At 55.3% G+C, this 26233-nt stretch overlaps 1 protein-coding gene across 4 annotated transcripts in view; it reads right to left on the bottom strand.

Moving 5' to 3' along the window:
* The window catches only part of KCNN2 (potassium calcium-activated channel subfamily N member 2), a 319374-nt gene that overhangs the window by 221844 nt on the left and 71297 nt on the right, over positions 1 to 26233 (bottom strand). For 3 of the 4 annotated variants that reach the window (XM_089334806.1, XM_089334803.1, XM_051834539.3), the window contains 3 exons: positions 13593 to 13712; positions 12459 to 12576; positions 7175 to 7260 (listed from right to left, as the gene is read on the bottom strand). The gene's annotated coding sequence lies outside the window, so the exon portion shown is untranslated. The remainder of the gene's footprint in view (positions 1 to 7174; positions 7261 to 12458; positions 12577 to 13592; positions 13713 to 26233) is intronic. The other variant, XM_089334804.1, reaches the window with a different exon arrangement.

Below are 26233 nucleotides of genomic sequence, written 5' to 3'. Positions count from 1 at the left end.
TTTTCTTCTGTTATATAAAATCTATCCTGGTGATTTAAAAACATCAGGGGCAGCCGGCGCCGCGGCTCACTAGGCTAATCCTCCGCCTAGCGGCGCCGGCACACCGGGTTCTAGTCCCGGTCGGGGTGCCGGATTCTGTCCCAGTTGCCCCTCTTCCAGGCCAGCTCTCTGCTATGGCCAGGGAGTGCAGTGGAGGATGGCCCAGGTGCTTGGGCCCTGCACCCCATGGGAGACCAGGAAAAGCACCTGGCTCCTGGCTCCTGCCATCGGATCAGCGCGGTGCGCCGGCCGCAGCGCGCCAGCCGCGGCGGCCATTGGAGGGTGAACCAACGGCAAAGGAAGACCTTTCTCTCTGTCTCTCTCTCTCTCACTGTCCACTCTGCCTGTCAAAAAATTAAAAAAAAAAAAAAACATCAGGGGCATTAGATAATATGCCATGAAATCGGTAACTTGTTGCAGTTACTGTCTTTTATTTTTGTAAGTAAAAAATCAGGACACTGGTGCAGAGAGAAATAAATGACAAATTTTACATACAAAACCACGAAAACTGTATTACAAAGCTGAAGTCATATACACCCGACCATCACTTACAAAACTCTCCTATGTGATGGCAAACACTCTGAACTGCCTGAAACCCTAATAAAACAAGGAAGGGGCAGCCACCTGGAAACCACACACCCAAACCTCCCAAGCCAGGGCCGAGTGAGGAGGTCAGAGCCACACACCAGACCCGACGCCAGAAAGGAGCGACCCGGGCCCACCTCGGGGTCTGTGCTGATTCCACCAACCGTTCCAGCCATGTCCACGGACTGACACTTACTGCCCTCTCTCTCAGAGGCGGAACTGCACAGCTGTATTTGAAAAAACGAGGTGGACGGTTAAAAGGCATGCATTTTTAGCTGAGTGCTTTTTTACGTCTGTTTGGTCAAGAACACCTTACAAACTGAAATGCAGTTGACACTAACAAGCTTCATATAAATCCCCGGTCTTCACCTCCCCTGGCAGAACCTCAGGAGCCTTGGGACACTCCTCCTCCTCCCGGAGGCCCTCCAGGGTTACGCATTTGCAGCTGCAGTGAGATTGGACTCAGTACGCTCCAAGATGTCACAGAAGCTGAGTGCTACTGCTCCCACACAGTCGGCACCACAACTGCAAACCGTGGGAAAGTGCTTCCCAGTGGGAATTCTCCCAAACTCTGAGTTCTGCTTCACCATCACCATCACCATCACCATCACCATCATTGCTGCTGTCATTGTTGCCTGGCACACAGGCGGCATTCCAGTGCCTGCTGAGTCACCACACACGCACCTGCCACGTCCGAGGCTACTCATCACGGATCCCCTGCTTCCTCTGCCCCACAGCCCGGCACGCCAGAAATGACCCAGCCTTCGGCACAGATGAGCAAGCCGGGCAGTGGAGACTCAGGCCCAGGCCAGGAGCACACAGCTAAGGGTGAGAGAACGAGGCTTCACACTGCCTGCTCTGCTGCCGAACCCCATTATTCCGTTCCAGGGAAACTTGCGAAGCACAGCGCCAGGCGGGAGTTTAAGATGTGCTGAGCAGACGCTGTGTGACAGCTGAGGAGGCCGTGACGGCACAGGCCAGAGGCTGCTGCAGGGGCAGGGCCAGGAGGGAGGCCACTCAGGAGGGCCCCGGGGCCAGGCTGCGCCCCAGGACGAAAGGATCCGGCCTCGGCACAGGCCCTGCAGGGCGGAGCCCAGGGAGGGCTAGAGCAGAGGGAGCCCCAGAGGTCGGGGGCTGAAGGAGTCCTGGGCTGCTCACTCCCACCTGCTCCCATCCGTTCACTTGTGGCTTAATGACGACTCTGAATACAATACAAACACGCGAATGACCCCACGCTCCCAGAGCAGAATCGGCAGAGAACTGAAACAGTGCTTTGGGTTGAAGGTCCAGGGGAATGGATACCCTAACGGGAAAAGAATCTCACAGTGTCCCCTGAAATTAGACACTCACATACGACTCCGCCAATCCACCTTTCTTCAAGAACTTTTATGACAACAGCGGCAGCAAACTGAGCGAACTTTGGAACACGTCGGCTACAGTGCAACCTGCACTCCTCTGTGCAAGCAGCAGGGAGTTCTCCGGGACCTCCAGGAGAGCTGTGAGGCATTTTCAAATCGACAGCCAGAGGCGTGCGGTTAGACAGGAGAAGACCGCTGAGGACACCAAGGGCTGGGGAGGTGCGGGAGACGGGCACATGGGGGCGGGCTGGGGGCTCCCCCGCAGGCCCGCAGGCTCTATCCCAGGAAGAAGGCATGCATCCCCGCATCCAGCATTTTTTAAAAATAAAACCCTCCGAAGGAGTCTGAGGCTCATATGCTCTGCATTTTAAGAGTGTCTAATTTATGAGTCCCCTTATGTTAGGATGCATATTTTTTAAGATGAATGTATCTGCACGCTCGCCTACTGAAGAAGGGAGGAACGCGTTCCCTCCTTCCTGCCTGGAATTCCCTGCCTGCCCCACGCTGCCTCCAGCCAGGCTGACCGCTCTCTGCTGAGATCCTTGGGGACTGAAACTCCAGGCTGATCTTATTCAAATAAATCCTAACTGCACGACCTCACTGCACGCCTTGTTGTCTGTTTTCCCAACAGTGTACATCTTCATTCGTTTGGGTTTTGCTGGAATACATGCTTAAATATGGATTATACAGAGTCTACAGGGGACTGTATGTCCAGAGTTTACCATGTGATTTAATTTGTACCTAAAAGATAACGTGGCCAGTTCTAAGGTAACGTGGCCAGTTCTAGGTTAACGTGGCCAGTTCTAAGTTAACGTGGCCAGTTCTAAGTAAACGTGGCCAGTTCTAAGGTAACGTGGCCAGTTCTAAGGTAACGTGGCCAGTTCTAAGGTAACGTGGCCAGTTCTAAGGTAACGTGGCCAGTTCTAAGGTAACGTGGCCAGTTCTAAGGTAACGTGGCCAGTTCTAAGGTAACGTGGCCAGTTCTAAGGTAACGTGGCCAGTTCTAAGGTAATATGGCCAGTTCTAAGGTAACGTGGCCAGTTCTAAGGTAATGTGGCCAGTTCTAAGTTAACGTGGCCAGTTCTAAGGTAATGTGGCCAGTTCTAGGTTAACGTGGCCAGTTCTAAGGTAATGTGGCCAGTTCTAAGGTAACGTGGCCAGTTCTAAGGTAACGTGGCCAGTTCTAAGTTAACGTGGCCAGTTCTAAGTTAACGTGGCCAGTTCTAAGTTAACGTGGCCAGTTCTAAGTTAACGTGGCCAGTTCTAAGGTAACGTGGCCAGTTCTAAGGTAACGTGGCCAGTTCTAAGGTAACGTGGCCAGTTCTAAGTAAACGTGGCCAGTTCTAAGGTAACATGGCCAGTTCTAAGAACGTGGGCTCCAACAACTTCCTCCCACATCTGACATGTTCCCCCGGTGGCTGCTGTTGGTTCAGTCTTAGAGATTCTGGTGACCACTTCTGCCTTCTTTATTGTTGCTCTTCATTACAGACACTACCAGTTTTCTCTTCATCTTTGGTGTTCTCAAAATTCGCCTTTCTGTGTCTCCACTGATCCACTCAACAAATATTTACTGAACACCTACTACGTGTCAAATACCATTTTGTGTGATAAGGATACGTCGCGAGCACAAGAGACAAAGGCACGTGTCTTTCACTGTTTTATCCACTGGCTACTTACACCTTGTACTGTAGTTCACTCTGGAAATACTTTATAAATAATTTCTGGGACAGTCTCAGCTACTCTGTCTTTTCTGTTCTGGGCGCTTTGCATCGCCAGGAGACAGACCCTCATATTCTGCACGTCCCTGACGGCTCGTCCACGTAACATTGATTTCCTGTCACCTGCCATCTCCCAGCCTCGTTGTCTACCCCGGAGGAAACCCTGACTTGCGCCCTGCCAGCAGCTCCTGTTCTAACTCTCGCTATCTTTAAATGCTTCCCATCATATTTTAATTGCAAAGACATTTACTTTCTCCCCCGACCAGCTTTCTTTTTCGTAAGTACTCTATCCTCTCTTCAGTGTCAAAGCCTTTTCTGTTGTGTTGAACAAACAGAAACTGTGACACCTTTTTGCTTTCTCAGATGACTCAGGAGTGGCGTCTTCTCACCGCGGCGTTTGCGAATCTCTCTGAGGACAGCTTCTCTTAGGCCATTGCCGCTGTGTCCCAGAACCACGGCGTGACCCTGGGCAGCCCCTTCCTTTCTTGATCACCACCCCAGGTGTGGGGGAGGGGAGGAGCACAGGGCAGGTGCATGGCAGGTGAGTCTGCAGCTGGCCCCTGCTCCTTGGTGCCCTGCTGCTCCAGGGCCCCCCTCTCCCACCTCACAGCCCCCACTCGGTCCCGAGAGCAAACCGTGACCGCCCACTGCTAGGTCCCTGTGGAGAGGGAAGGGGGAACCCACTGACTCCCAGTCACTTCACAGCCACCATCAGGGCCCCAGCCTCACTCCCGCCTTGGTTCACTCCAGGTGGGCAGGGGCCTCTTCCCGCTGTCTTCCAGGCTCTGCCTCTTCCAGGGGTTTGCTCTGCACGGACCAAACCCACACACTCTTCCCCTCCTAGTGCTGTCCTCCCGTCATGAGTCAGGATTTTGTTTCATCACTAACACTTGGGATTTTAAAATGCCTCTTAAGCTACTTAGGGAATTGTGGAAGGTGGTGCACGTGTTTGAGTGACCATTTGAGTGCAAGCACCCTCTATTCACACCCTATCAACTGATTCAGCAAGAAAAACAGTTTCTGAAGAAATGGCTAGTTTTACCTAGAGTACAGGAAGCCATAAGCACCAGACCCATGCCTCAGGAAATAACCACCCGGCAGGCAGGAAAAAGCGGAATGTGGGGCCGCTCACTCTTCCTGTGCTCACAGTCAACCTCTGTCTTTCCTATTCCACTTGGCAGGACCGAGGGTACCGGGGAGACGGCACCGGAGCAGACAGGCAGTGCAGGAGGAGGCCCAGGGCACACAGGCAGTGCAGGACGAGGCCCGGCGCGGCACTCCCAGGCCACTTCCTGCTCTCAGCGTCACTCACTCTGCCTCCCCCGAGGTGGGCCCCCAGCACACCGAGTGCAGTCTGCCCTGTCTCACACAAGCCCAGGACCAACACCACTGCGCCCCAGCAGACCCCAGCTGCAGCTGCACAGGCGACCCCTCCTCAAAGATTTGGGCTCCAGGCCCACGTATCCCCTCACAGGGCGGGGTCCCGGCTCTCTGAGTGCCTCAGTCAGGCGTCTACATTTTCACAGTCTTAACCACCTCGTTCCTCCATTCAGAACCAGTGTCTCCTGTGGGTGGCAGAGGCCTGGTGACCTGAGCCATCACTGCTGGTAAGTGGCTGTGCCCTTCTGGGGTGATGAGAAAACTGGCTCAGAGCCTGGGACCCTGCTGGCGACCAGCGGCCGGGTGCGGGGCAAGCGCGTGGGAGCACGGCCCTTCCTCCTGGGTGGCACTGCAGGCCACCTCTGAGGCTACTCGGAACCAACAGGGGGTCAGGAGCACCCAAGTACAGAAAGCACGTCCAGGCCCTGGGAGGGAAGGTGTGCGTCCGTCCAGCGCACGCACGCAACGAGGTGACGCATTCCAGGCCCCGGGAGGGGAGGTGTGCGTCCGTCCAGCACACGCACGCAGCGAGGGGACGCGTCCCAGGCCCCGGGAGGGGAGGTGTGCGTCCGTCCAGCGCCCAGGCCCTGGGAGGGAAGGTGTGCGTCCGTCCAGCATACGCACGCAGCGAGGTGACGCATCCCAGGCCCTGGGAGGGAAGGTGTGCGTCCGTCCAGCGTACGCACGCAACAAGGTGACGCACCCCAGGCCCCGGGAGGGGAGGTGTGCGTCCGTCCAGCGCCCAGGCCCCGGGAGGGAAGGTGTGCGTCCGTCCAGCATACGCACGCAGCGAGGTGACGCATCCCAGGCCCCGGGAGGGGAGGTGTGCGTCCGTCCAGCGTACGCACGCAGCGAGGGGACGCGTCCCAGGCCCCGGGAGGGAAGGTGTGCGTCCGCCCAGCGTACGCACGCAGCGAGGTGACGCGTCCCCATTTCAACCAAGGCGCTGCTTGCCGTTGTGCAGAGGAACTTTAACCCGAGAGTCCAGTGTCCGACGGCCCAGCAGGGAACCCCGGTGCCACTCAAGGCTCACCCCGAGTTCTCAGAGAGGCAGATGCTGAGAGGGTCCTCGAAACAGCTTGTTTCAAACCTCTGCTTCCTCCTACAGACCGCCCAAGGACCTGGCTCTCTGCACTGGAACTGTGCTGAGCCCACTCATTAATTCGGAAGACCCACCCTCCCCCTGGAGAGTGCAGCGTCCCCCGGGCTGCTCCCCGTGCGCTGAGTGCATTTCATTGCACACTGAGATGGAGGAAAATCAGTGCCCTCATCCCCTGGTCATTCGTGCTCAGGGTGTCAGACTCCCCTGCAGCCGCGCGGCATTTTGGGAGAGGCCTTCCAGTACCTTTTCCCTTTGAGGCCCACCGTCTGCCCATGCAGCCCTCCCGCGGCTGGCAGCTCCGAGGCTCAGCAGGCCCTGGAAGTGTTTCAAGGCCGCCCAGAGAGCCCTGCCTGGGCCTCTGACATTCTCGGGTCTCTGTCCTCTACTCCCCCCCCCTTTTTTTTATCCCTGCTAACTTTCCGCACGGAGATCCAGGCGGCTCACCAGCTACTTCGGCCTTGCACAGGAGCACCAAGCACTGCCCTGGCTCCTGGACTCCTGGACGGGGAGACACGGGAGGAGGGCCAGCAGACACTCACACACAGCATCCTGTGTTAACCTCAGCCACACAGCGGCCGCGGGCACCACCTGGCCTCAGATGAGAAAACTGGGGGTAACACACGGAAGTCGTTTGTCCCAGAACACAGCTGGCTAAAGGTATGGCTAAAACCACAACGTGTCTTCTGATACCTAAGCCCACCAAGCTCCTCTCTCTCCTCAGAATCTATTATTAAACTTTAAATGAGTACTCTTGCTCATCCCAGAAAATACTTTTAGAGCAGCGTTTATTTTCGGAGTGTCACGGTGGTTGGCGACTGAGAGAAACAGGCACTAAGATGCTTTTTCAAAGCACAAGTCACTGAAATTAAAGACAGCTGACCTCACAGGGACAGCCAGCTGAAGCGAATCCAGCTGACCTGACTTGGGTTTTGTAAAACAAACCACTGTTTGCGTTCGAATGAAACGTAGATTTCACGGTTCAGTTTACTCACCACTGTTGCTCACATCCCACTCCATCCCTTGTGTTCGCTCTTCTTCTCGCTGGAGCCCATCCTTTCACGGCTCTCCCAGACAGAATCTGCAGGAGGACGGTCTGTTAGTGCTGGTACAACACTTTCTTTATGTCGTCCTCACGCTCGGATGACAAGTCAGTGTTGCACGGAAGCTCAGGTCAGGGTTACGCCTCAGCATTTTGAGATACTCTCCTGTTACCTTCTTTGACGTAGGAGGATATGAGGGACTTTTTGTTAAAGTTTGTGGAAAACGGAGTTAGAAGACAAGCTGATTTCAGTGCAAAATTGTGAAAGTCAATGCACAGTTTCTTCAAAATATGCATTTCCAGGACCTTTTGGAAGGACCCTCATATGCACGGATTTCAAGCTTTCTGTGCACCAAAAATCACTATCTTTAAATTCCATTTTCTACAAACTTTCTGAAGCATGTTGTATCACTAATTATTAAGCCCACAGTCAGCAGCTTAATTTCTGCTACTTCACAAGAAACATATAAAACAATTCCCAGTTAGATTCTCTCATTCTGTCCTGCCACACAAGGTACAGTTACACAATTCTCACCCTGAGCAAACAAACACAGCAAGAAAGCCAGCGCTCACTGGACACCCGGCCAGGGTCCTGGGCCACCCTGATAAGCCATGCGGTCAAAGGCAGTGTGCACCACTGTTCTTTCAGTGGAAGAGCCACACTAGGCTCAGGCGGACACTGCCAGACACTGCACAGCACTGAGCTTCTCCCTTCTCGGGTCACCACTGGGCCGCCATCTGAGGACCCACGTCTTCCTTCAACTCTGAAAAGCCACAAGCTCTCAAGTCCTGCCTCACTGTTTATTGCCGGTACAGGAAAGTAACAGACTTTGTACATTAACCTCACATCCAGTGATTTTGTCATAATTGCCTATTAGTGCCCAAAGCTTTGACTTTCCTGATTCTTTCGGGTTTTCTGCATAGACAAACATGCAGTCTGTGAACAAAGCCAGTTTTCTTTCTTCCTTCTCAGCCCGTACACCTTAGATTTCCTTTTCTGGTCCTGCTGCATTAGCCAGGACCTGCAGGGCAAAGCTGCAGCACGGTGGGCAGGGCAGGGGGCACTCGGGCCCGCAGTGGAGACAGCTGCACCCCTCCTCAAGGGTCTGAGTCACGTCCTGGCTCCACTCCGGATCCCACTCGGGGAGGCAGCCGGCCGTGACTGAGACGGGACTGTGTCCCCGCCTCCTGGCTACGACCTCATCCAGAGACACTGTGGCATCTGAGAGGTGAGCCGGCCGATGGGAGCGCTCTCCTGCATGTGTGCTGTCTCTCTCCCTGCTTCTCTCTCAAACAAATAACGTTGTTCAAAAAAAGAGCAAAAACCTCCAAACTGCTCTGGAGCCTTCTGCTCTGTCCACGCAGGCAGAGGGACCCCCTGAGCTCAGCCGGCCGTGAGGGGCAGAGTGCGCCTCCGAGGCGAGGCCGGAGCCGTGAGCCTGGGGCCAGGGTGGGCTTCAGTGCTGTCCTTTCTGTCCCCAGCTTCCTGAGGCCTGGTGCTGGGCTTTGTCAGCTGCTTCTCCTGCATCTGCTGAGATCACCACCATGATTTTGTTATAAAACAGAACCCAGGCTTCGGCCTGGCAATTTGCCTGCTGCCTGAGAACCCGGGATGATCCGGAGGCCCCTGCCCCAGGCCAGTGGTGAGACGCCCTTTCCTGGGATCTTACGATGGCCTCTGGGACGACACTGAGACTCCCAGAGCACGGCCACTGCCTCCTGTCAACTGGGCGTCCACAGCTGGGCTGACTGCAGGGCCCTGGGCCCTCGCCCCGACCAAAGGCCCAGGAAGAGTCACCCCTCCTCACCTCCCTCGGGCTGTTCAAGCTCCAAACCATTCCCCTTGCTTGGGGAGGCAAGACTGCACTGACGGGTGCCGGCTGTGGCACAGCAGGTTAATACCCTGGCCTGAAGCGCCAGCATCCCATATGGGCGTCAGTTCTAGTCCCAGCTCCCCCACTTCCGATTCAGCTCTCTGCTATGGCCTGGGAAAGCAGTGGAGGATGGCCCAAGTCCTTGGGCCCTGCACCCACATGGGAGACCTGGAAGAAACTGCTGGCTCCTGGCTTTGGATCGGCACAGCTCCGGCTGTTGCAGCCATCTGGGGAGTGAACCAGCGGATGGAAGACCGCTCTCTCTATCTCTACCTCTCTCTGCAACTCTTGCAAAAAAAAAAAAAAAAAAAAAAAGGCTGCACTGATGGAGACAGAGTCCCTGCAGGAAAGTTGTGTGGCCCCAGGCGGGGGCCACAGCTGAGGCCAGCGTCCTGGCCAATCCCACGATGTTTCCAGTAAAGTGAGTGAGTGGTGTGAGAGCCTCAAATGCCCAAGCTGGATTCCTCCCAGGGCAGTGGAGAACAGGCCAGCTAACAAGGCCGCTCCCAGTGCTGGCCAGGGGAGCCCTGGTGGAGGCTTATTTCTCTGTCGTAGTCCAGCTACTGAAAAGCGCTGAAGACCTGGAGCCCAAACGGGACGTTCGCGTACAAACTCGCACACGCTCCCTAACCTGAAGGTACAAAGTCATTCAAGAGCTAGTTCTCAAGTCACGAGGCTGCAGATGGCTGCAGATGACTGGGGGCAGCATCTGCTCCATGCTGGCCCCCCGGGCGTCTCCCTGCAGAGGTGGGGGTCGGGGACAGGGGTGCAGGGAGCACGGTGTGGCGGGAACACCAAGGCAGGGAGGTCTGGCTCCCGCAGGCTGAGTCTCGGGTTCTAAACCGACTCGCTGATGCTGCTGTGGTGACGCGCCGGGACTGTCCCCCAGCGCCGGGTCCCTCCCGCCTTGCAGGCGAGTCAGTCCACAGCCGGGCTCACAGAGGAATGCAGCTCTCAAAGAGAGCTAACTCTCCTGCTGCTCCCTATGCAGCCCTCGCCTGCTTTCTCCCTGCTGACCATAAAGCACATCTTCCACTGTAAAATCACCCTTTGGAAATTTCGCTCCTATTCACTGTGACAGAGAAGACAAAAAGTTGTTGTGGTTTTATCCTGAGCCTCGGATGCCGGCCACACTCCGCAGCCCTGTGTTCTAACCGGCATTCAGCCTGCAGCGGCTGCGATCTCGCTGGCTCCCTGCGCAACACAAAGACGAACCGTGAACCAAGTCTTTCTGAGCAGTGCAAACATTTCCCAAGCCTACCCCAGTCCCCGCCTGGCAAGGCATAGCCTCCCCGTCACGCACCGGTGCCGTCCTCCGCCCTCTCCAGCCCCCGATTGTGCGGAGGTGACAAGTAACCGTCTCTTCTGGTCTTGGATCCAAGCGCATAATACGAGACCATATTGTACGTTTGGAACTGATGGTGCCATCTGCTTCCTGTTACCCAAATCACGAGGCTGTAACATGAAAGTCGCCGGTGGCACCACTGAATCACTGCTTTTGGTGAGCACTGAAGTCGCTCTGAGGTTTTTCCCTCGGAGAAACAGGGTGTTTGGGGGGAAGGGCTGAGCACCGGAGGACTGAAAGTGCTCAGGACTCTGGGGGTATCTCACACCGTCCAAGTCCCTGACAGCGGTGCCACAAATCCATCTTCATGATTTCATCTTTGAAAGCAGGCATGGCTGGGGAGGCGGGGCTGCAGGAGCCGGGGGACGGGGCAGGGGGCGGCCGCCGGCACAGGGATCTGCCCCCACCTCTGCCCCTTCACCCACTGGAGGCTGAGAAGCGCCCGACCTCAGCTGTGGCTACAGCCAGTTTCACCACCAGGCGTCAATCACTCTGCTCGTTGAACAAAGTTATTATTGTCCAAGGCAGTAAGCAGTATACAGACTAAGGCCGCAGGCTGCACCTGGCCCACCGCCTCCTTTTGCAAATAAAGTTTTATTGGAGCACAGCCACGTTCATTCTGCACATAGTGTCTGTGCGTGTCTTCATGCTACAGAGGCAAACGCAGACTATAAAGCACACAAAGCTTAAAATATTTTTAGACTTTGAACACTTTGATTTACTTACTTCAGAAGCAGAGAGACAGAGAGAGACCCTACCACCAATTTAATCCCCAAATACCCATGACAGCTGGGGGGGCGAGGGGGTGGCAAAGTCAGGTGCCAGGAACTCAACCCACGTCTCTCAGGTGGGGGGCAGGGACCCAGCAGCCTGAGCCATCACCGCTGCCTCCCAGGGATCAGGAGTCCTAGCCAGGGATGAGGCCAGTGCTCCTACATGGGCCTCCTAACTGGCGTCTTTACCGCCAGGCTGGAAGTCCCGCCAGAACACGGACTAACAGGAGCCGTTGGCTGCCCTGACCCAGGGCCCCGGCACTGTCCGTACGGGGCTCTGCCTTGCCGGCGACCCAGCCGTTCATCTATACACTGAGCACAGACAGACACAGAGCTGGTCTCACAGGTTCTCCCGAGGGTGAAATGAGAGGACCCGCGAGGAATGCCTCACGCAGGGCTGCCTGCCCCTCGGGAATCCCTCGTTCGTGTGGCTGGCACCTGAGGTCTTGTTTGGAGCCATCACGGGGAACTCTTCCCAAGAGCAGGCCTCAGCGTCTCCCATATTAGAAGCGTAAGTGGGGCCGGCGCCGCGGCTCACCAGGCTAATCCTCCGCCTGCGGCGCCGGCACACTGGGTTCTAGTCCCGGTCGGGGCGCCGGATTCTGTCCCCACTGCCCCTCTTCCAGGCCAGCTCTCTGCTGTGGCCCGGGAGTGCAGTGGAGGATGGCCCAAGTGCTTGGGCCCTGCACCCCATGGGAGACCAGGAGAAGCACCTGGCTCCTGCCATCGGATCAGCGCGGTGCGCCGGCTGCAGCGGCGGCCATTGGAGAGTGAACCAACGGCAAAGGAAGACCTTTCTCTCTGTCTCTCTCTCACTGTCCACTCTGCCTGTCAAAAAAAAAAAAAAAAAGAAGTGTAACTGGAGCTCCTGGGCCCCATTCTTGGCTCTGGCTCCTGACCCTAGGCTCCCACTAACGGCTGAACTAAGCTGGCTCCCGCTGCAGACGTGGGAGACCTGCGTGGAGTTCCTGCCCCGCCCCCAGCTTCAGCCTCCCCACCCCTGTGGGCATTTACGGGTGAACCAGCAAACAGGAGCTCTCCCTTGATTTCATCCTCCCTCTCTCTCTTTTTCTCTCTCTCTCTCCTCCTCTCAAATATTTTTAAAAATATATGCATAAAAAATAAACCTTAAGCTTTGAAACCCGCTCAGCCACTGCAGAAACTATGAACTGAGAGAAGAAGGATTTGAACTTGAGTCCCATCGTACAGTACAGGTCAGTGCTGTGCTGCTGTAGCTAGTCGTACCTTTATCTTCTTCTCTCTACCGTGGAAGGAGTGAGAGCTGCCATGAAGGGGGCCGCAGCAGTGAGCTTCTGCGTAAGCGTAGACGGAACGCCGCCCCTCGCTGTCTCCCAAGGTACAACTGGAGAAAAACAAGCGAAAAGTACAAACTCTGAAACCGAAGAGCACAGCAGAGGGGAGGAAGCATAAGAGAAGTGGCAGCAGACATGGGAACCAGAAGGCAGATGGTGAAGAGGTAACTGGCGATGGAAATCAGAAAGACAAATCCTGGAAACTGAGAGTGATAGAGAGCAAGCTGGCCCACACTGCACAAAGCAGACGGGGCAGGCAGAGGAGAGGGAGGCAGGCCTCAGCAGAGGGTGACGCGGGCAGGCAGAGGAGAGGGAGGCAGGCCTCAGCAGAGGGTGAGGTCTGCCCAGAAGCCTCCGTCAGGAGCTCTGGCAACGCGGTGCCCGAGGGACTCTGGGCTGGGTGTGAATCGGGCACAGGTGCAGGCAGGGGCTGGCAGGCCACACGGGCGCCCAAGTGCGGGTCTCCGTGTGAGAGCCCCCTCCTCCATGCCCAGCTGGCTGCTTGAAGGCTGCCAGTCTTCTGTGTGCTGGGAACTCACAGACTCAGGAAGCAGCCCTGACTCTGGGGTCCAGGGAGGACCTGCTCCACCCACGCACAGCCCTGCAGCTCTGCCTGCGGCAGCTCCCAGGGCTGCTGAAGGCCTCGCCCCTAAGCCAGGACCAACACTGAGGACCCAAAGACACTGAAACAACGCACCTGGCATGAGATGGAGACACCAAGACAAGCGGACCACAGGGAGAATGTGGTCGTAACAAAATTCCAAGGAACACAGAGAAGACGCCAAGGATGCCCCGATTAATGCATGTGGCAAGCTAACAGCCAGGTTTCCACCCACCAGGCTTCCCCATAACGCAGGAAGTAAAAGAACATGGAGTGAAGAAATGGATCTGAGGAAGTGTTGGGAGAAAAGGCCAATCTTTATAGGACAGAACCAACCCCCAAAGTTAGAAAAAATGGGAAAAACAAAACAAAATTAGAAGATTAGCCTAGAACGCCAACACCTGAATATAGATAACAACAGACGTCACCGCAAGGAAGAAAAACGGCTCCCAGAGAAGCCCATACCTGGACACGAGGCGGGAGCTCCCTGGACGCTGGAGACAGAGCCGGCAGCCTGCGGAGCGGCCAGGGCGGCAGCCGCGGCACAGGTCACACACAGGACGGGGGACCCTCAGCAGCAGGGAGCTGGAAGAGAGGAAGACACGCTCTCAGCATGCGGTACCCAGAATTCTCCTCTCGGCCGCCGAGCTACCCATCAAAGGTGAGGTTAAAGGAAAGCCGTCCCAGCAACGTGAATTATAAATCACAGAAACAAACCAAACAGAAGCTCGCAGGGCCTCTTCCTTGGAGGACCGGACGGCTAAGGGCAACAGAAACGGGGGGACGGGCCGACGGGAGGGATTCTAGGAGGCAGGTGGGGGCTGCGGGAAGATTTTAAACTTCTGTCATTTCCGCACAGAAAAACCACGCAAGACGCATTGTGCAAAGAGAAAGGAGCCGTTCAGTCTCCAAGGAGCCTGGTGCCACCTCCCCGACATCGCGTGGGGAAGGACCACAGCAGCAGCGACGCCTGCACGACACTGGCAGTGGGGCCGGGCCTGGAGAGCTGCAGGGCCCGTCGCTCCTGGACCCCCGAGAAGCCCGCTTCTCCTCTCCTTCCTGCCCCCAGCACCCAGGGTGAGGGCTGGCCCGTCACTCCCAGCCGCGGTCACCAGTCCTCCCCCGTGTCGCATGGGACTCGCTGCATTTGCACTGTCCGAGCAGCCGAAGCATCATCCATCACCCAAAGCAGACAAGCTCTGCAGGTGAGGGGCTGCCGTTGAGCTGGGTGAGGACACGAGGGCTGGCCGCACTCCACAGGCTCGGTGGCCACGTGACCATGACAACCACTGGGTCTTCCTACTGAAGGTGAGCGCGTATTCCATGCTACCCAGTGTCCCCGCTCAGATGTCCCTCCAGTCATTTTGGTTTCTGAATTCCACTGCCAAGGTGGTTTTGTAGAGGCTCCAAAGGGCAGCTGGCCTGAGTTCCCACGGCCGTGGCAGCTCTGGTCACAGTCTGTATACGTGAAATTCAGGTGGGTGTGGATACACTGTGATTCATATTTCCTGTCTTAAATTAAGAGCATTTTATAACACCTGTACTGGGACATTCACATCCAATACAACTCACCCATTTAAAATATATAATTAACGGACATGGGTTAAGCTGCTGTCTGCAATGCCAACATCCCATGAGTCCCGGCTGCTCTACGTCCTATCCAGCTCCCTGCTAATGCACCTGGGAAAGCGGCAGAGGATGGCCCAAGTGCTTGGGCAGCTGCTGCACCCGTGTGAGAGACCAGGTGGAGTTCGGCTCCTGGCTTCAGTCTGGCCCAGCCCTGGTTTCTGCAGCCTTTTGGGGAGGGAACCAGTAGATGGAAGATCTCTCTGCCTCTCTCTCTCCTTCAGATAAAGACATCTTCATTATATATAGAGATAGATACAAACTATTCTTCAGTATATTCCAAAGGTCGTTCACTCACAATTCACCTGAGAGCACCTTCATTCCCCCCAAAAGAAAATGCCGGCCCCGCCGGCACCACCACCGATTTCCTCCCCAGCCCTGCAGCCCCAGGCGATCACTACTTTTCTTCCTGTCTTGATAAATGTACCAATTATGGGCATCTCACATAAAAGTGCTTATGTCCCAAGAGGTCTTTTGTAACTAATTTTCCTCACTTAACACAGAGTCTTCAAGGTTTAGCAGTGTTTTAGCACAGTATTGGTACTTCATTCCTTTTTATGGCCAAGTAACCATCCAAGATATATTTTCAATAAAAGAAGATTAACATTTAAATGAAAATAACTCACCAAAAGTTACTTTTAATAGTTTCGCTGCCATGTTTCTTCACCAGCAATTTAACCGACAGGGTTATCACTCCAAGTACAACCGACTTCAAAACCTCTGTAGGAGAGGTACTCAGCTCCGTGCTGAGACGCCCCCTGCCCACACCACGGCACCTGGGTCTCTCCTGGCCCCTGCTTGTTGCTAACGTGCAGTGGGTCCCTGTCAACCACACAGGACACCTGGACTGCATTCCCAGCCCAGGACACTAGCTCTAGCTCATCCCTAGCCAACTGGGGTGTCTGGAGAGTGAACCAGCGGATAACCGCTGTCTGTGCATCTCCCAAATAAACACGGTTCACGGGATTTTCTCCCACCTATGAGAAGACAACACTCGCCATCAGTCACCTTGCCACGTGCCAGCTCTGTAACACCCAGGACCTCCCTGGTGCTCCAGAGAGAGCGAATGGAACCCGAAGCCAGGGGGCCATGAGGGGAGACCTTGCTGCAGCTCCTGGGGGGCAGGCATCCTGGAGATTCTCATCACTGGGCGCCGGCCACAGGTACTCACAGGGCACCCGCTCCCAAGCCCCCAGGGGATGGCTGAACCCAGACACACTCTGTGAAGGCTGCTTTTCTTATAAACATACACCTAAGATAAAGTTTACCTTGCACCACAGGCGCAGTAAGAGATAAACAACTTGAGGAACCATAGCGAAAATGAACAATTACGTGACTACGCTGTGCTGAGTTATGGAACAAGCTACAAAGCTGCCACCCTTTGCCTACAGGAAGCACCTGGCGGCTGGTCTTTGGCTCTCACATGCCGGGGCAACCATTAAGTAAGACAAGGGCACGCCCAACACAACACTGCATCACCACGACAGTCCCGGGGTAACTGAGGCGGCCACCAAGGGACTAATGGGGGAGCATGAACATCACGGACGCACTGAGCCCAGGGATCATCCGCTTCTGGGCAGCATGGAGCAGGATGGTGAGAGGCTGCCTCACGCTGCTTAGAAGGGCACGCTTGTAAACATGGGAATTTTTTCTAGAATTTTCCAACTGAGGTTGACCACAGGTAACTGAAGCTGCTTCTCACCATGACCAATGTGCGTGATTTGGCTCTTGGGTCCTGGGATGCTTCTCTGGGCTTCACATTGAAAATCACTGTAGCATGTCTAGATCTTTTTCATTTTGTTATATGAGTAGGAAAATCCACTCAAAATCAGATCCGGTAGTAACAGTGTGTGTACATGAGGAAAAGCATGGTACCTTGACTATTGCTGACGTAAAGGCCAGCGAGCTATAAAAAAATAGTTTGGGGGCCAGTGCTGTGGCATAGCAGGTAAAGCTGCCACCTGCAGTGCCGGCATCCCATATGGGCACCCGTTCAAGTCCCGGCTGCTTCACTTCTGATCCAGCTCTCTGCTATGGCCTGGGAAAGCAGTGGAAGATGGTCCACGTCCTTGGGCCCCTGCACCTGCGTGGGAAACCCGGAAGAGGATCTTGGCTCCTGGCTTTGGACTGGCCCAGCTCTGGCTGTTGCAGCCATTTGGGGAGTGAACCAGTAGATGAAAGATCTCTCTCTCTCTCTCTGCTTCTCTCTAACTCTGCCTTTCAAATAAACAAACCTTTTTTTTAAAAAAAAGACTAACCTGACAGTCTTCATGTACAGTTGGTTCTATCAGGTCACCAGCAACGCTGAACTAAGGAAACACTGAGGCACTGGGGAAACGCACAGGATTAGGTCCTTGCCGGCCTCTGGTCACCCATGGGAGCTCCTGTTAACAGACGCCTTCTTTAACAAGCACTGGACCTCCTGGGCCTCTCTCTCTGCACAAGCCAGCGCCGCCCAGGAGCTGCCCACAGAGGCACGCGCAGCCTCCTGTGCCTCAGAACTGGAGACGGCAATGCAATTCAGCACTGTGGTGGGGGGCATTTTGGACAACAGAATCTCTGACTGAACCCACAAAATGCAAAGTTGGGACTGAACACGCCGAGCACGGATCCCAGGGTCTGCAGAAAGGAGGGAGGGCGCCCCCTGTGTGGCCCCCCTGGGCCCACGAGCATCACAGCACAGCCCCTTTGCTGCTCTTGCCTGTGAACGACAGCAGAAGCAGGGAAGGGAAACAGACATGTGAGTAGGCGGACCAGCAGGTGCGACACCTGTCAATCACACAGACTGAACGTGGTGAGATGGGAAAATGGGCCCACCCACGGCCAGATGTGTGTGGCACCGTGGGGCTCAGCAGTAAGCAGCTGGGATTCACAGGGAAGTCTGGTCGTGTCTGGGGACAGATGACTGGACAGAGATTTTAGAAGTAAGCTGGGTTGGGGCCAACACGGGGATACAGCAGGTAAAGCCACGGTCTGTGACACCAGCATCCCCTGTGGGCATCAGTTTGTGTCCCGGCCGTTCCACTTCCAATCCAGCGCCCTGTTACTGTGCCTGGGAAAGCAGCAGAGGATGTCTCAAGTGCTTGGGCCCTGCACCCACATGGGAGACCCAGATGAAGCTCCTGTCCTTGGCCTGGCCCAGCCCTGGCCACTTAGGCCATCTGGGGAGTGAACCAATGGATGGAAGATCTCTCTGTCTCTCCCTCTATGTAACTCTGGCTTTCTAGATAAATTTTAAAATTAATATTTTTCTTAAAAAGCAGTTAGTTACTTTGAAATCTTGGATACAAAGTTTCTAAGCCTGACTCAACAAACACAGTATCTCCCTACAATGATGGCTCTAAGCACACCCCATTCCACAGGAAGGTGTGTCGGGAATCTTGCAACTTCCTGCTGGCTCCTTGGCTTAAGGATGTACGTGTCCCATCCTCATCCCCTGAACGTGCGGACCCACTTTTGAGTTGAACTCCCGGGGCAAAGAGTTTAAGGATTTATCTTGTTTTCAAAGGTCTACAACTCGTGGCAACGCTTCAGGGAGGAAGGGAAGAGCAGGAAGGAAAGGGACCGGTGACAAATACGGAGCAGGCAGAGGACGGGGAGGCAGTGAGGGAGAGAGAACAGGAAGCCAAGGAGGTTGCCACCCGGGGGCGGGGACTCGCAATAGAGGAGGGACTGACACGGGCCCAGGTGCAGGAAAAGGACAGGGAGGATGGAGACAGGGCGGGTGGCTCAGGAGCCAGCGGTCTCAGCGGCGCGGTCAGAGCAGAAGCCAGTCTTCAAAAATCAAAGCACAACTGGGAGGGACCGGGAGGGAGGGCGAGATGAGGTGTGGGGAGAGCTGATGAGCTCCCAAGGACAAAGCCAGGAGACACGGAGCCAGTGATGGTGACAGGCACCTCCGGAGGCGGGGGCACAGCAGGGTTCAAGTGTCAAGGCTTAGAAACCACACACAAGGGGAAGCCTAGGCTCACGACAGGCCTGCAAGCGCTGGCTGGAATTCCCATCACCAGGCCTTCCTTCACTGGCTGGAGCGGGCCGGGCACTGCTTTGCAAAAGCACCCCATGTTGCCCTGGCGACAGGCTCAGGAGCTGGTGCAGACCTGGCCGCACACACCGGCAGGGCAGCGCTGTCCCCAGGACCAGAGGACACCTTCCAGGAGAGACCCCACCATGGCCCAAGGACAGCCTGGGCCTGAGGGCAGCGGCCAGTCCCCACCCCCACCCCCGGCCACCCAGCATGGCTGCAGACTCAGGGCCATCACAGACGCCCGCAGGACCACTGAGTGACAAGACCAGTGTGGCGAACGCAGGGTCCCGTGCATCTGAGTGGGCTGAGCGCAGGGATTCTGCGGGTGAGAAACATGGCGCGGGGGTGGAGGGGTGGGGCTGGAATCAGGAGGAGCCAGTGCAGAGGGGCCGGGCCTGTGGGAATCTGAGAGGGAGGCAAGTCCCGGACGTCAGCCCCGTGAGAGCCAGGACCAGGGAGTCCTGTGGAGGGCAGCTGTGGCCCTGTGGACCATGAAAGGAGGCAGGAGGGAGGAGACCCCTCCCCAGAGTGAGCACAGGGTCTGCAGAGGAGAAAGGGCGTGTCCGAGAAACACTAAGGCGGGAGAAGCAAGGCTGGGATTGGGCACTGACAAATTATGGGCAGGGAGGGAGACAGGGGCCGGCTGCAGACCCTGGGGGAGGCCGGCTCACTGTGGGAATGCAGGCCTTCCAGGGCAGCATCTGAGCCCAGGACACTCAGAGGGGGTGTGGCCAGGAGCCAGCGCTAACCCCAGAGGAAGAAGGCGCGGCCGAGGCTTTGCACCCGGCATCTCCGGTGCTTGGAGCCTGCGGCTGATGGCGCAGAAACGGCTTCGTGGCAAAACATGCTCAGAACACTCCTCCTTCAGACTGGATGCAGGGGCCCTTCAAGGTTGTTTTACTCTATAAACTGAAGACAAAAACAAGTGGACGAGAAGACCACGACCGAAGAAGCAGACGCTGGCTAACTCACACTAGGAGACTCCACTGGTTTTTATAAAACTTCACTCTTGAAAGTTAACCTCGAATGCAAAAATAAAGCAGATACAGCGTGAAATTATGGTGCAGTACTATGTGTCGTAAGAACTCTCCTACTTTTAAAAACTAGCAGAATAAATCTGTGCTTTTCACACTCTCTCCTAATCATAGCGGGAAGCAGATATACGTACTTGAAAGGGAGGGACTTAGGTGAGTTTTAAAGACTACGAGGATTGTTACTTATGGTTTTAAACATGCTGTCGAGAGCAATCAGGATTTGGACGTTCCAAATCCAGTATACAATGTGGAGGAAGAATACTTATAAGCAAAATAGAGGCTGTTCTTTCTAAACCTCAGTGGAAACGTACTTATTCATTGCACTGTATTTAAGTTGCTCCCAGGGGCCTTTCTTGAGGTCTCCGGGATGGTGGTGGTGTGACCAGGGCCTCTGCTGTGATGTCACTGGCATTGTCACAACCCCACTGTTTTGCTCCCCTACACCACCTATGGTGAGCAAGCCTCATTGTTTTCAATTCACACTGCTGCTATTTTTAATCTTATTTATTTATTTGAGAGGAAGAGTTATAATCAGAGAGGGAGAGAGAGAGATCTTCCATCTGCTGGTTCACTCCCCAATCGGCCACAACAGCTGGAGCTGAGCCGATCTGAAGCCAGGAGCTTCTTCCAGGTCTCCCAAGCAGGTTCAAGGGCCCAAGCACTTGGGCCGTCCTCTTCTGCTTTCCCAGGCCATAGCAGGAAGCTGGATCGGAAGAAGAGCAGCTGGGACTAGAACCGGCGCCCATATGGGATGCCAGCACAGTACGAGGAGGCCTCACCTGCTACGCCACAGTGCAGGCCCCTTGGAGCCTATTTGCAAACACTCTCAATTTTCTTTTTTTCAAAAAAGGAACCTCAAGTTGAGGTGCAAATCCTTCATCCTCTGTTACACATCCATTAGATTGGCGTCAGTCTCACCCGTCCACAATGATGGACAGCATTCGATCAGATGCAGCAGTGGCCGAACGAGAAGGGAAAAGACAGAGGAACCCTCCCGCTGATTTGCCCTCCCACTCTCCGGCTTCTTCCTGCTGTCTGTCAGCTGGCGGGGGGGCCGTGCCCTGCCTCGCTCGCTCTATGGCTTCCCTTCCTGTTAGCCTAGAACGAGAACCAGGGCTAGACTCAGAGCCCTCTGAAAGCGAGTAGGGGAGGGGCACATGGCCTCCACCTTCCTTGACATGCGACGTGTGACACTTAGGTACACCTGAGTGCCACAGGAAGCCCCAGGATGGTTCAGAAACGGTTAGGGGTTGAAACAGCGTCGTAAAGTGCCAGGAGCCCACAGTGACAAGCTGAGCTTCTAGAACTTTCAGAAGAGAAGGGAGAGGGTCTCCATGACACCACTGACCTTGGTTAGGGTCCTGTCCCCAGCATGGTGTGGAATCAGCAGTGAGTGGAATCAAAAGGACGCAGGGGCCTGTCCTCATCCGTGTGCTCCTCAAATACGTGGGAACGTCTCCTTCTCAGAGGACAATCAGCCGGATCACAGCTGGATTCGCATGATCGGGGAAACCCTCCCACCAGTGAGCGGTTCTGTCTTGCTGATCCGAATTCTGTCCGGATCACAGAGGCCACAGCTACCAGAGGGAAAGGCCACGGGCTGACCGGCACAGTTACACAACTGAGCACCCTGTGCGCGCTGAGAGGTGGCCGCTCAGCACCAGTGTTAACTCAGGTATGAATAACGAGGGCAGAACACAGTGAACAGCCTTCCAGAGGACGCGACAGTCGGCCTGCACAAAGTGCCGAGATCTTCAGTGTCACAATCTCAGGGCCGGCGCTGCGGCAAGTGGGCTAAGCCTCCACCTGCAGCACCGGCAGCCCATGTGGGCCCCTGTTGGTTTCCCGGCTGCTCCTCTTCTGATCCAGCTCTCTGCCATGGCCTGGGAAAGCAGCAGAAGATGGCCCCAGTGCTTGTGCCCCTGCACCTGCGTGGGAGACCAGGAAGAAGCTCCTGGCTCCTGGCTTCAGATCAGTTGAGCTCTGGCTATTGCCTCATTTGGGGAGTGAACCAATGGATGGAAGACCTCTCTCTCCCCCTCTCTCTGTCTGTAATTCTGCTTCTCATATAAATAAATAAAATCTTCTAAATTTTTTAAAACATTGCAGTCTGAGATTTTTGTTATTGAATGTAAATTCTATAATTCAATGACATGTTACTAGTGCACTGAAATAACCTCCTTATAAATATAAATGATCAAAGTAAACCAAAAACGGGGGAGGAAACAGAAGCAAGCAAAAGCAATGATTGTATTCCAGAATTTTCTCTTCAAATCAGGAGGGGAACAGGATGTTGGGAATGAAGGGACTTGGCAGCCTGTAACTCAGCACAATTTTATAAAAAACGATCACGCGTCATTCACCTTCTTTGGAAACCGTCCTCACTGTGCAAACGGAGAAACACTCATTCAAGAAAATGGACAAACTCTCGGCGCGGAGTCGATGGCATTTGCGCAGTGACCCAGCCGGTCGGCCACACCCACTTCCTGTGCCCCGGGAAGCCGTCTGAAGCTTCAGTTTCACCCAGCACGGGCAGGCTGCTGCATCCCTCATCCCCGGCCCCTGACTCCCGGCCACATGATACAGATCTGCTCTGGCAGGCAACCCTGTCGTCCCCACCCAGCTGCCCCTGGAGGGAGGAGGCCGTGGCCGGGGTGTGGGCCGAGCACATGTGGGCTCTGGCCGCCCCTGTGTCCACTCCTGCACAGGGGGAAGGTCCAACCTGAGGCAGCCAAGGCGAAAATAAGCGAAACTGACAGCACGGAAGGCAGAAGCAGGGAGAAGGACGCCAGCTGGAGTCTCCAGTACGCACTGCCAACAACGGCGAGGACAACCTGCAGACGGCCAACAAGGAAGCTGGCACTCCGACAACGCGGCCACCCAAGCAGGAGCCCAGACACCTCCAGGACAATCAAGTCAGGTCCCCTCCTCACTCTCGGCACAAAGCTAACCCAAAACGCAACACAGACCTAGTAGAGCTAAAAGTGTGAAACTCTTAGAGGAAAAGGCACATGATCGGGTCAGACCATGGTTTCTCAACGACATTCAGATGGTTTCTAGAGACATTCAAAGCACAAGTGGCAACCAGAAAAAACTAGATAACTCAGTGTACATCAAAAGTAAAAACGTATGTGCTACCAAGAATGTCATCAAGAAGGAGAAGACAAGCCACTGCATAGGTGACATTTCCCAAGTCTGCATCAGATACAGGACTTGCACTCAGAGCGAGTGAAGAAACAGAACTCAGCAATAAAAAGGCACATACAATCTAGAAGCTTCTGTGAGCATCGGGGGAGAGACGGAGAGGGGGGGGAGAGAGGGGGAGGGGGGAGAGGGGGGGGGAGAGAGGGGGAGAGACGGAGGGAGGGGGAGAGGGGGAGAGAGAGAGTGTGCATCTGCTGGTTCACTCCCCAAATGGCCACAACAGCCAAATCCCGGCCAAGCAGAAGCCAGGAGCCAGGAACTCCATCCAGGTCTCCCACATGGTGGCAGGCGCCCTAGTACTTGGGCCGTCTTCTGCTGCTTCCACAGGCTCACGAGCAGGGAGCTGGATCAGAAGCGGAGCAGCCAGGACTGGAACTGGCAGCCATGTGGGATGCCAGCACTACAGCACTGGCATAACTGGCTGCACCACACCACCGGCCCCAGCAGGCAAGTTTTACGAGAGGAGTGTGCAGAGCACTTGCTAAAAGAATCAAGTGGCTGTGTTGGCACACAGCTGGTGATCTGGCTGAGCACATGGGCTCCCCCTGGGCAGCGGCTGCACGGAGCGTGTGAGGGTCTCGGCACTCAGCTGTGTCCCTGATGACCTGGCCATGCTCTGAGCCAAACCATAGACACTCAGGGCACACAGCCAGGCCTGGGGGAGGAAGGGAAAGGGTCCCAGAGGCACCTGCCAGGTCAAAGGGCATCCAGTTAAATCCAGATTTCAGATGAACAACATTTTGCTTTAGTATGGATCCCAGATACATCATGGGACATATTTGCTAAATTTGTATCTTCCTCTTTTTTTAAAAAAAAAAAATTATTTATTTGAGAGGTAGAGTTACAAACAATGAAAAGGAGAGACAGAGAGAAAGGTCTTCCATCTGCTGGTTCACTCCCCAGATGGCTGCAACGGCTGGAGCTGTGTTGATCCGAAGCCAGGAGCTTCATCCGGGTCTCCCACGCGGGTGCAGGGACTCAAGCATCTGGGCCATCTTCTGCTGCTTTCCCAGGCCATAGCAGAGAGCTGGATCAGAAGAGGAGCAGCCAGGACTCGAACCAGCACCCATATGGGATGCCAGCCCTGCAGGCAGAGGCTTAACCTACCACGCCAGAGCACCAGCCCCTCCTCTGTTTTTACATCCTTTAATTACAGCAACTCTAATCCAACGGACAGAGTGAGTGAGTGAAAAATCTCGACAATCACCTGGCGGACTGTGGCGTGTGATAAAGGATACGGAAGGGTCACTCACTTCCTGGCGTGACTCGCTCGCGCTGCGCATGCGTGCTAAAATGCTGCGCTGTATCCCACAGGAATGTACAGATTTTCCATGTGAATACAAGATTCACAAAATGAATTTTTAGAGGTGAAAGTGAAGCGCCCACAGCAGCAGCCTCGGAGGAGCCTGCAGCTCGGCTGTATGGCATTGCATAAAGGCATCGTGAGAGATGCACACCTGTGCAGGGAAGAACACGGACTGATGCGCGTCCTTTGCACGTCACATCTTGTGATGGAAACACGTAAGGAGTGTTCTGCCCCAGGTGCAGGTTATCCCCAGGCTAACGCAGGCCCACATGTAGCAGCCGCAAGTGCCTGCTCCGTCAGAGCCCCAGCGACGACGCTTGCTGGTGGGCCTCCCAAAGCCTACGTACATCCTACAGGGGCCACCCCGATGAGCCTGCAGCAGCCCACGGAACCTTCCTCAGAGAAACCAGCGAGACGGCACTGCCCTGCCCACAGGGAGCTCTCCACAAGGAGAGGAGGAGCAAGTGAGAAGCTGAAGACCCTGTCCACGCACTCATGGAGAAGGAGCAGCCCCAGGGCTAAGCCGGCAGAACCTGTCCTACCTCCGTGCGATCTGTCACCTGCAGGAGTAAAATGAGACGTGGCGTGTAACATGCCACTGACAGCACGCGTGAGGGGCCCTCCAGGCGGCGGCCAGGACGTGACTGCGGCTCAGTAACGCAAACACTGGGCAGTGCCTTTCATCAAACACGACGGCCGGGGTACTCGAGCTCAGGAGCAAGAGCTGGCCGTGTCCGTCAGAGCAACTTCCCCAAAAGGCACCTGGAGGGGAAGCGGACAGGGGCTTCTCTCCAGGAGCCGGCGACAAAGTGGCTGCTCAACCCACAGCCCTCTCTCTGGCTTGTGTGCGTCAGCCTCAAAGAACCTGGCTGCCGTGCGTCCAGCCCCGAGAGGCAGGGACCCTCTCCCCACATTCCCAGACAGCCGGCTCTCGCAGTCTGCGCCTGGGCCGCGGTCAGCAGCTCCAAAGAAGCCTCCCGGGCCCTGGCCTCGCCCAGGCAATGTGTGTGGGTTCCCCTCCCTCCTCCTTCGAATGGAGACGCAGAATCCCTGGGCCAACTCACCCCTCAGATTCCTGTAACGCGGACTTTCCGACCTGACGCCACCCAGCAACTTCACTCCACTGCCACGGTGTCTGGTAACCTCCACAAGGGCAGAGGCGCAGCTCACTGTAAGCATTATTTTAATATTTTATTTATTTAATTATTTGACAGGAAGAATTATAGACAGTGAGAGAGGGAGAGAGATACAGAAAGGTCTTCCTTCTGTTGGTTCACTCCCCAAATGGCTGCAACGGCCAGAGCTGTGCTGATTCCGAAGCCAGGAGCCAGGTGCCTCCTCCTGGTCTCCCATGCAGGTGCAGGGCCCAAACACTTGGGCCATCCTCCACTGCACTCCCAGGCTACAGCAGAGAGCTGGACTGGAAGAGGAGCAACTGGGACTAGAACTGGCGCCCATACAGGATGCTGGCACCACAGGCGGAGGATTAACCTAGTGCACCATGGTGCTGGCCCACTGTAAGCATTTCTTAGGTGGAGGCACCAACACTGTATTCAGGATCTGTTCACCAATACTGTGCGCAGACTGCCTTGTGATTTGACTTCTGTATTCTACCAAGCCTGCCACTAAGGTGACACTGGCCTTACTAATGGCTGGGAAGCTGTGGCCTCCCTCTCAGAAGCAGCTGACACCATGGAGACACGGCATGGAAACCCTCAGCGTGAAGGGCTGTCTTGTGCCTTCTCTAACCCCCGCTGAGCCTGCCACCTCCATCGGGGAGGTCAAAATCTCACAGCTTACAGTTTGTTTCTTCTCGATTTTTATGGTTCACGATTTCCAAATACATGGTCCCTCTCACTGCTGCTTTCCGAGAAGTGGACGTGAAGTCACAGCGTGGGCGGGAAGACCA

Source organism: Oryctolagus cuniculus, chromosome 6 (genome assembly GCF_051225735.1).
Source record: "Oryctolagus cuniculus isolate XC-2025 breed Fujian yellow rabbit chromosome 6, ASM5122573v1, whole genome shotgun sequence".
Taxonomy (NCBI): domain Eukaryota; kingdom Metazoa; phylum Chordata; class Mammalia; order Lagomorpha; family Leporidae; genus Oryctolagus; species Oryctolagus cuniculus.
Note: the sequence above shows the minus strand (reverse complement) of the source record. Positions and strands in the feature narration are given on the sequence as shown.